The sequence below is a fragment of the Symsagittifera roscoffensis genome, chromosome 4 (assembly GCF_963678635.1).
Source record: "Symsagittifera roscoffensis chromosome 4, txSymRosc1.1, whole genome shotgun sequence".
Lineage (NCBI taxonomy): Eukaryota > Metazoa > Xenacoelomorpha > Acoela > Convolutidae > Symsagittifera > Symsagittifera roscoffensis.
In genome coordinates, this window is record NC_087065.1 from 35,891,973 (window position 1) to 35,900,797 (window position 8,825).

The 8,825-nt window shown below is 31.8% G+C and overlaps 1 protein-coding gene across 1 annotated transcript in view; it reads left to right on the top strand.

The window, feature by feature from the left end:
• LOC134843931 (galactosylgalactosylxylosylprotein 3-beta-glucuronosyltransferase 2-like) overlaps positions 1–8,825 on the top strand; it is a 405,495-nt gene that overhangs the window by 225,592 nt on the left and 171,078 nt on the right. The window lies entirely within an intron of this gene.

Sequence of the window (8,825 nt, forward strand, 5' to 3'; positions counted from 1 at the left end):
AACCTAGCACAGTGTGGGTTTTGGCTGACGAGTACAAGCACAATGATTTATGATTGAGGGGAGATTTACTGAAAAAATTATTCAGGCCTGTTTTTTTTATCAGTTTTTTGGTCTAGAAGTTTTGTAGATTGACTATAGTTTTGAAGCTTAAGCACAAAATGGATGTGATGGAGCAAAAAAAAACTTTCAAAATAGATCTTGCCTGACTTTTTCAGATCTCGCCTGAGTTCCTCTTGGAGATTTGGACATTCAGATGGGTTCTTTGAGACTGGCCCCAAAATCGTGCCCTGCAAAAAGCCTTGAGGATCGCGTCCCGTAGATAAGGCCCGAGGTTCGGACCTTGATGTGGTTCTTCAGACTGGGTGACTTCAGATGGGTTCCTTGAGATTGTCTCCGAAGATTGAGTCCGGAGGTTAGGCCCTGAGCTTAAGACCTTCAGGTGGGTTCCTTGAGATTTGCCCCGAAATTGAGTCCTGAGGTTAGGCCCTGAGATTAAGACCTTCAGGTGGGGTCCTTGAGATTGGCCCCGAATATGAGTCCTGAGGTTAGGCCCTGAGATTAAGACCTTCAGGTGGGGACCTTGAGATTGGCCCCGAAATTGAGTCCAGTCGATAGGTCCTGAGATTGGGAGCCTTGAGATTGACTTCTGTGGTCGCCAGATATTTAAGACAATTTGATGAACATATCTTAAAGGTCACTTTGTTGAAGTCAAATTTATTACACATTAGTGCGGAACAAATCATGCTATTATTAAAAGATTTTACCGCATTTTTCTTTAATTCATGTGAGACAATTCATGTCATGAATAAAAGTGATAAATTTTGTCTCTAGTAACTAACCAATTATGGCAATCAAGCTTCCTTCAACCAATGTGGAACGATTTTTAAGTTGGATTAAATGTCCGCTTATGCGTTAAGAACGCGAAATATATTGCGCGTTAATTGTGTCAAATTGGCCAAATTGGCAATCTTTAAGCCCCCATAACTTGAAAAAAGTTATCACAGGTGAAACATCTTTTCAAATTTAATACGTATTGAATGATATTTAAAAATTTCGTCAAAAATACATAGTTAGAAAGTCGGAATTTGTCTGTAAATAACAGCCCGAGCACAAATATTCCGTTACTTTTGTTACGAAAGTCGGAATAATAAGAAACATTTACAGTCGCGCAAATTTTTGACAGACCCATTTTGAGTCGCTGCGAATGCAAAAAAAACATTAGTTGTGGCCTAGCCAAATTGTTGAGTTATTATTTTGACATAAATGAGGTAAGCAGGTCCGGCTTAGCTTAATTTGCTATTTGTTGCGACAAACAAATTACAAAAAAAAGTTTATGAAAAAAAATTCAGGGTGAGTTACTAGATTAAACTTGATTGTATTTTAGTTCAAATTTAGGTAAAATGAACGCCATTTTAGTGAACAAAATGATGGCGTGTCACAAAACTGCATTCTGAGATAACCAAAAGCATTGATCCCGGAAAACCAAAAAAGTTGCTCAGCCCCTTTTCTTATTTATTTCCAGAAGCAAAAAAAAACTTTTAAAAGTTAAAAAAGAACCGGTTTACTGTCTGCATTCGCTGAACAGTAAAAACAGGATCAAAAACTGTCGTCAACATGCATATAATGAAATATAAAATGAGAAAATTAACTCTTTTTTTCTCATGCACTATGTGAAGTAAAAATTGATGTAATATTTGTGATAGAAAAAAAAAAACTGATATAGTTGGTACTACTGTTGTAACCAAATTGCTTGCCTCAATTCAAATTGAATTGATTTCTTACGCTTAAGCTGGCACAAAATATGTAGCAATTTCTTTATTCCTAATTGGCAATTTGTTTCAGCAGTTTTTGAACTCTCAGTACGTCATTAGTCTTGATGATATAGAAAAATCATCATGGATGTTTTGTAAAATTTTGCATTTGGATTTGAGAAAAAAATTCTGATGGACGAAAAAATTTGAAACGTTTTTTTTTAAAGTTTTATTTCAGGACAAGGTACAAATTGTCATAAAGTGCCAAATAATAGTGAGTTAGAAAAACCAATAGTTTGATCTCATCTATAAAAGTTGAATCAATTTAAAAATTTATGTTTTTACAGTCAGGGTTCGCAGAAGAATTTTTCAACGAGCAGATGAGCAAAATTTTTCAAAACGTCAAGACATAAAGTTTTTTTTGCAGGTAAGATAAATTTCTTTGAAAAGAGCTGGTTGGATCAGATTTTGAGCAGTTTTTTCTAAAAACGTAAGCTAGCCAGCGCATAATAACTAGTCTCAGGGAAGCTTTGCAGTGGAAACATCCTTGTGAACAAATAACACACCTGAATTTATGGACTCAAATTGGTTCTCTGGGAAGTTGAAGAGGTTGAGTTAATTTTTAAGCCGCGGAAAGTTAATTTTTAAGCCGCGGAAAAACAACAGACAAATGAAATCAAGTACGAGGGATTGAGTAACTCTTTCAGTTTTGCCTAATGTTTTACTTAGTCAAGCTTGTCAGCTACTCAAGGAATCATTTGAAGCAAATAACTTGAAATTTCTTGTGCTGCTTGCCTTTTATGCCTTCAATATGCCTTTTATGCCTTCAATATGCCTTCAATAAAGTGTCAAAAACAATTTGATCCGATTTATTCTTTTTGAAGAATTTCAACAAGCATTTGTCAAAGTTACAACCCTATTATCTGAATACCCCCCCTTGGAAACTGACTAGCCCCGCCCTGAAAAACAGAATTCAAATTGAAACAGAGCAGCCAGTTGCTGCCTCAAAAACTTAGTATGATCCGAATGTTATTGCCGCAGATATCATATTAAAGTAAGGTAAGACTTCTTTTCTCGACTTTACAAATACAAAATAAAACTTTTTGGAAGAATTCTAACACACCATTAGAATCAACAATTGCAAATTACCATTATCAATGGAACAAGAATTTCGCAAAAGCAGGTAAAACTGAGTCTAGACAACCACAATTCCGAACATTTTCACTATTATACCACTTCATCAAACCTTTAGTTCTCAGTAAGTGAGATAAAAGATTTTAATTTTTTTTCTTTAAAGGAACTTGCACATGCATTAGTAAAAAAACAGCATGGATCAGCTAATTGATTCTTCCAAATTTACGTAACTAGTTGAAAACAATAACATTGCCATTGCAGAGAACTTTTTCAACTATTCAATTAGATAACCGGTGAAAGTGAAGCAAGAAGTCATGACGATTATTTCAAACAAAGAGAACTCAAAAAATGCAAGTATTACTTTCCAACGACAGGAGATAAAATAGCTAATAAAAGAAAAATGAATAAAAACAGCATAGCTAAGAAGAGATTATAAAAACAATTTTTCAAAGGCCGCTTGAAATGGCTGAACTTCTTCAGATTTTACAAAAACTAATATCGAATTAGATAAACATTGTTTCGTTTTGGATTATCTTTTGTTAAAATCAATTAGCAACGAAACTGCCTCAGTGCTAATAGAATTCTATTTGGAGCCCATGATTGAAATTCCTTGTGCTGCTTGCGAGGATAGTTACGATTGGGTATTTTATTTTTTCATTCAAAACGTCTAAAAGATTCCCGCACTGACAAAAATGGTTTCAGATCGATTTAAATCGATTTAAATCGATCTTTCTTCAAAACTTTGGATCAATTTGAGTGTCTAAAAAATCGATTTAAATCGATTTCGATGGATTTTCAGAATCACAAAAATCAATTTTTTTTGCTTACACGGCAAAAAAACATACCCTTTAACAAAATAGTTGGAATTGTTTATTCTGGAGTTTTTAAAAACAAACACTCGTGCCAGATGTTATAGAATTCAATAAATTGATCCACATAAATCAGATTTTAAGCTCGAAAATAGGCAATGAAATTATAGAAAACTATTGTAAATCAGATTTTGCAAAATCCTTTGTAACAAACAAGAAAAGGGTCAGAATGAATTGAAATTTTATTTAACTAATATGCAATTAAATCATAAAGTATTATGAAGATAAATCAGATTTTGGGCAAGCATATAAAACGAATCAAGAAAAGTATCAAAACAGATCAGTTTTTGAACACAAAATATGCAAGAAAATCATAGAAGTTTATCGATATTTTGGTATTTTCATTTGGTCTTTTTTATGCTACAATACGATATGGATGTGAAATGAAAAGTGATAGGCAATGAATAAATGCAATAAAAAATCAAAACTGATAAATCTCGAATGAAAAAAATCGATTTAAATCGATTTAAATCCGTTTTAATCCCCTTAAAAACAAAAACAAACTAGGACTGGAAAAAACGCATTTAAATTGATTTAAAATCGATTTGGATGAATTTTTTTAAGCTCGGATTTAAGATCATTTTAAATCAATTTTAAATCGATCCAAATCAATCTTCATCTTTTTTATCTAATCCTTGTACTTTTTTCATACAAAAATTGATCTAAATTTAATCAACGTACTTTTTTCATTCTAAAATCGATCCTAATCCATTTTTGTCAGTGCGGGTTGATCCGTTTGGTTCTTTTTAATCAATCTTTAATCCTTCTAGCTGGCATCAAAATTATAACCCTATATATTATTTAATTGAAGAGAAAAAGACAAAATGTAGAAAAAAATATATCATTCAATTATCTACTTGATGAAATGGAGTTTTGGCTGGTTTTTGAATTTTTATACTTAGATTCGGAGACTCTATAAAATATGGCAATTTTTACTAAAACGTAGTTTGTTGGAAAAAAACTATTTTTTATTAAAATTTTCCTTTTCTGTCATTTGTTTCATTTTAGTTCATGGATGTTCGCCCGCCAAAAACCTCCAGAACAGCAAAAAAAGAATTGAGTCAAAAATTGGCAAAGCGTTTTGATTTGGAAAGTTATCGCCAACATCGACCAATGTTGTTTTTTAACTATGATTTCGATAGGCAACTTAAAATGAATTTTTTGCACAAATGAGTCTGAAAAAAAAAGTGTCTGGACATAAACTGGCGACCACTACTGATCACACACTCTTGTAAAATTATTGTTCGGGTGGGTTTTTTTTCTTCAGACAAATTTCGACTTTTTAACTAGCCATTTTTGACGGAAATGTTTTTATATCATTCAAAAAGTATTGTTGTTCTGAGCTTAAAATTGAAAAGATATTTCACCTGTGATCATTTTTCGTAAAGTTATGGGGGTTTAAAGATTGCCAGTTTGGCCAATTTGGGACAATTAACGCGCGATATATTATTTTTTAGAAATCGTTCGAAATTGGTTGAAGAAAGCTTATTTGCCATAGTTGATTAGTTAATAGGAGCGAAATTTCTTCTTTTGGTCTTTACATGGCGTGTGAGGTGTTGATTTTCACACAAAATTTCAAAATTTAGAAAAAAAAATTTTCATTTATTTTATTGCATTTAATATATTAATGATATTTATGTAATCACTGCTCGATAAACGTCAAAAGGCATTCGGAACATTCAGGGCTTCGCCCTGATACGAGCAGTCTTGTTCATATTCAGCCTCGAACTTAATTTTTCCATAAATTTGATATTAGCCAAGCAATTACTTGTATCAGGGTAAAAAATGAATATTCTGACTGTTCCTCAATAATTTTGAAATTTTTTTTAAAAGTTGTTTGAAAAAGATTAAAAAGTGATTTAAGATCAAAAAACAAAAGTTCAGGTTTATTAAAGAAACTTAAGAGGTTGATGTAAAGTTCAAAGTAAAGCTACTAGCATCTAGTAACGTACAAGGGGTTCCTTAGCCGGAAAAAATTGCCACCTACGCAGTTTTTGTAGAAAATGATTTGCAAGTTAAAAAATCCCAAATTAAACAAATTGACAAATTAAAGCCCCCATAACTTTTCAAAAATTAATTTAACTGAAATTTTTCCTTCCAATTTTGAGCTCAAGATGCTATTGTTTTTAGATGCTGTGAATAAAAGAGGCTGATTAAAAAATCTAAAAGTGTCTGAAAAAAGTCCGAAAAGCCTCACCAAGCAAAAAAAAAGATTTTTTTTTTTTAGTTTTTTCTACTTATCAAAATTCTTGTTTAAATTAGATCCTCAATAGACATCGTAGTCTTACTTATGATCTGACTTATCTAGGATAATCAAAAGAAATTACAGCAATGTACATTTCTTCATCTTAAAAATTACTTGATGATATACAAGTTCGAGACTTCGAGAAATAAATTCTCTCTCATGGTCCCCCATCTTTGAAGCTTGTCATCCTATCTTGAAAACAGAATGAAGCATGGCTCAGAGTTATGTCCATTTGTTGTCATTATTTTCATATTGATATATAAAAGTTTGTTTTTCATTTGTTTTGGTATTTTGGTTATTTAGAAATTCATGCGAAACAAAATAGCTTTCTCTCAATCAAAGTCTCACACGCATTTAGCAAAGGCAACGGTCAACTGTCTAGCATATCAAACTGTTGTGAAAAATTTAGATTAAATTATAGAAAATTTGTTAATTTTCAAAATAAATGATTATAATTCTTACAGAGACGACTTTTGTTTCAAAAACTTATTGTGACATTAGAACGCGGAAATTTGATTTCTTCTGAGTTGGAGATTGATTGAACACAAAACCACAGTATAAACTGGTCGATTGTCTTCTAGACTTGATCAATTGTCTGACAAAAGGTAATCATAATAGAAAAAAAAATCAGGCTATTTATCAAAAAAGATTGCTTGAACAGTGCATCTACAACCAGTATAAATAAGCCTGAACTATAACCACGACAGTTTCTGAATAGAAAGTTGTAGTGTGTTTTAAGCTCCTCACTCCAATTTTCATCGGTTTTGGTATCTTTCATCGGTATCTTATTTATATATATATATATATATATATATATATATATATATATATATATATATATATATATATATATACACACAAGACATCAAAATACTCTTATAACTCACTGCGATGATGGTATTGAAGTTTTAAATCCAACACTGAAGATTTCAAAGCCTAGAGAGCATCAAGCAGCACAATTGGAATTGAAAACTTGGCTAAGAAATTTTTGAGGTTTATTGAATTTTGGCCAAAACCGATGAAAATTGGAGTGAGGAGCTTAAAACACACTACAACTTTATGTTTAGAGAAATCTGAAATTGAACCAGAAACTTTCGTGGTTCGAAATCAGGCTTAATTATACTGGTTGTATATGCACTGTTCAAGCAATCTTTTTTGGTAAATAGCCTGATTTTTTTTTCTATTATGATTACCTTTTGTCAGACTATTGATCAAGTTTAGATGACAATTGACCACCTGATACTGTGGTTTTGTGTTCAGTCAATCTCCAACTCAAAAGAAATCAAATTTTAAGCGTTCTAGTGATCACAATAAGTTTTCGAAATGAAAAGTCGTCTCTATAAGAATTATAATCGTTTATTTTGAAAATTAACTAAATTTTCTATATTTTAATCTAAATTTTTCACAACAGTTCGATATGCTAGACGGTTGACCGTTGATTTTGCTAAATGCGTGTGAGACTTTGATTGAGAGACAGCTATTTTGTTTTGCATGAATTTCTAAATAACGAAAATACCAAAACAAATGAAAAACAAACTTTTCAACAATCTTTGATTTTTTATATTTTCTCTTATACGCAATGTGAATTTGATATCAAAAAACTTCGCATCTATTATCCTCTGACTAAGAAAAATTATTGGGAACCAGCTCAAAAGCCATTAAAATTTTGACCCGCTACTGAATATTCTATCTATCACTTAAAATGAATCGATTAAAATCAAATTTTAACGGATTAGAATATCACAAAAAAGTTTTTGAAACAAAAAGTCATCTCAATAGAAATCATAAACAATTATTCTGACAAATAACCAATTTTTCTATAATTGAATAATTTCTACAACAGTTCAGTATACTAGACAGTTGGCCGCTGAGTTTGCTAAATGCGTGTGAAATTTTGATATTGTTATTTGACTGATTGAAAATGAAATAAAATATTTGCCGAAAGATTCATAAACATCAATTAAATTTTTCTATTTTTTGTGTTTTTCGACTGATCATTATTGTGCCACTCCAATGTACTCCAAGCCTTTCAATAAAGGATAAGAAGTTTGAGCAATCCGAACACAAGTTCCATTAACAGGTGTAAATAAAATAACAAGAAGGCTGCTGGTATCAGGGTGAAGCCCTGAATGTTCCGATTGCCTTTTAAGGTCTATTGAGCAGTAATAACATGAAAAAATTAAATGTAATTAAAAAAAGAAAATTCTTTTTCTAAAATTTTAAATTTTTTTTATGAAAATCATCCCCCCACACGCCATATGAAGTACAAAAGGATAGAGTTTGCTCCTGTAACAAATGATCACAGGTAAAATATCTTTTCAAATTTAAGCTCAGGGCAGCAATACTTTTTGAATGGTATAAAAAATCCGTCAAAAATGGCTAGTTACAAATTCGAAACTTTCTGAAGAAAAAAAACCACCAGGAGCACAAATATTCCGTTACTTTCGTTACGAAAGTCGGAACAATAACTATCGGAGTCATCCGCAATTTTCAACAAAATAAATTAAACGCTGAGCAACATGTTGCTGGAATCCGCAAAAAAAAATGCGGAACCCGCATTTAAGTTACGGATTTCGCATACATATTGCAGATGCCACTTGCATGAGGTTTTCGCGGAATCCATTAACAAAATTTATCCTGACTTGTTAATGGATTCCACATAATGATTTGTTATTTAATTAACCAAAAGTTTGCTGGCTGCTTTCCTTGAGCTAGTATTTGAAGCTACACTATGTTTTAACTGTTAGTCTTCATATTCGACAATCGCAAAAAAAAACAGAAAAAAAATCTTGTTGAGAGTTCCGCAAAACTTTTGTTCTAGTCCCA